Below are 2,007 nucleotides of genomic sequence, written 5' to 3' on the forward strand. Positions count from 1 at the left end.
CAATAACATAATTTAATATTATTAAAACTTGTTTTATATTCCAAAGAGTAAAGGCCAAAAGTGGTCCCTAACATATGACCGTTTTATCAATTTGGTCCTAAACATTATCTTTTTGATTATTTGGTCTCTCACAAATGAACTCGGACCCGAATCGATCCTCAATTAACAGAACCGTCTAAAATAGACGGTCAACGTCCGATTTTGACCAAATTAAAAATAACACAACAAATTTAGCGACGGAACTAATTCGTCACTAATTGGGAGAAACTGAGCAGAATCCATTCTGTTATCCTCAAATTTTTCGATGACGAAATGCTCCAACAAATCTTTCGTTTCCACCAAATTCTCCACACACAGGAACTCCTCGTTGCAAACCCTCTCCACCTCCCGATTGAATTCGTGCACAAACACATGCGTCTCCGCCGCGCCGGCCCTCTTGCTCCGCGCCATCACTCCGGCGGTGAAAATCGCCTACATCCGCCCCGGCGCCGCCCCGAAGTAAGCCCTCGGCCCGTCGACCAGGATCACTTCCCAAGCGACGTCGTACAAGTGGTTCGGCAGGTCGTTTACGACCAATTTGCAATCGGAGAAGAGTAGATTCTGCAAGGCCGGCACTCCCCCCTCAATTCCCCTTTTGAATACTCAATCAGATCGTAAATTCGCTCACCTTTCGTCGTGAATTAGACGTCGTAGGCTTCGATCGACGACTGCTTCTCCTCCAATTTCGACACGAGGTACGCGCTGTCGCTGACGAACACGGTGCGGCCGTTGTGGTTGAGGGAATTCCACAGTAGGGTTTCGTGGCTGAGACCGAAGACGAGGAGGTTGCTGGGGGAGGCGCAGCCACGGAGCACGGCGGCGACGGTGTTCAGCTCGTCGGCGGATATGCGGCTGGTGGAGGAGGCATTGAGGGCGTCGGAGCGGAGTCGTCATTTAATTAGGAATGAAGAACTTTAATCAACCCTAATTAATTACCATTAGTATTTAATATAGTCAAATTGCAATCACCGTCTATTTTTTGACGGTTCTGTTAAGTGAGGACCGATTCGGGTCCGAGTTCATTTGTGCGGGACTAAATAATCAAAAAGATAATGTTAAGAACCAAATTGATAAAACGGTTATATGTTAGAGACTATTTTTGGCCTTTACTATTCTAAATTGGAGATGAGTGGTCCTTCACGCTGCATTATAGGAAAACAGTAGCCATTTCCACTCATTTTGTGAAATTTATTTTGTAAGCACAACACAACAGTAGTTTTGGGTAGTGTTCAAGCCAGGCCCGTCAGTCTTTTACGAAAATAATCCATGCAATAAAACTTAGGTGATAGGTGGATTACATGGCCCAATCCACCTTGAACCCATCAATAAAAAAGTTCCTACATGGTGTAACAAATAAATTAGTAAATAGATTATGTTTTTTCATTCTCTTAGATTGTAATGTATTATTATGATTAAAATAATAAATTTTTATTTGTATACTAGTGTATATATTTCGATTGATCTTTTATTGACTTAATTAATTCTCAATTCAATTATTCAATTGTGGTCTTCGATTTAATTTTATAATTGAAGATTTAAATTGATTTTATATCAATTAATGATTAGGAATATTAATAAATTTTAGATTTAACTAAATAGTTTAACATTTGATTATTTGGATTCCTACGTAGTGGAATAATTAGTTATTTCAATTGATCTTAAATTCATTTGAATAATTAAATTTTAAAACTATTGTTGGAGTATTAATTACTAGTATTATAAAATATTATGACTATCACATGCACTGTATATATTATTTGTTATATATATAAAATATAATTAAAAATATCTTAATTAGAAAAAAAAAATTCAATCTTAAACTTATATTGAAAAAATAAAAATATATAAATAACAGTACACTAATTTATTCAAACATATTTGTAGATATTACTAGTTTATTTTTGTCGAATAAATTCAGTTTTAGTTTTTCTTGGGCCATGAGGTGTTTTGGCTGTTTAATTTTTGTAC

The 2,007-nt window shown here is 36.9% G+C and overlaps 1 pseudogene; it reads right to left on the reverse strand.

Annotated features, from left to right (window-relative positions):
- Window positions 1-210: 210 nt before the first annotated feature.
- Window positions 211-926, reverse strand: LOC148930478 (protein IRX15-LIKE pseudogene; annotated as a pseudogene).
- Window positions 927-2,007: the final 1,081 nt, after the last annotated feature.

The sequence above is a fragment of the Salvia hispanica genome, chromosome 3 (assembly GCF_029641045.1).
Source record: "Salvia hispanica isolate PSC_SH4W2 chromosome 3, Shi_PSC_v1, whole genome shotgun sequence".
NCBI classification, from domain to species: domain Eukaryota; kingdom Viridiplantae; phylum Streptophyta; class Magnoliopsida; order Lamiales; family Lamiaceae; genus Salvia; species Salvia hispanica.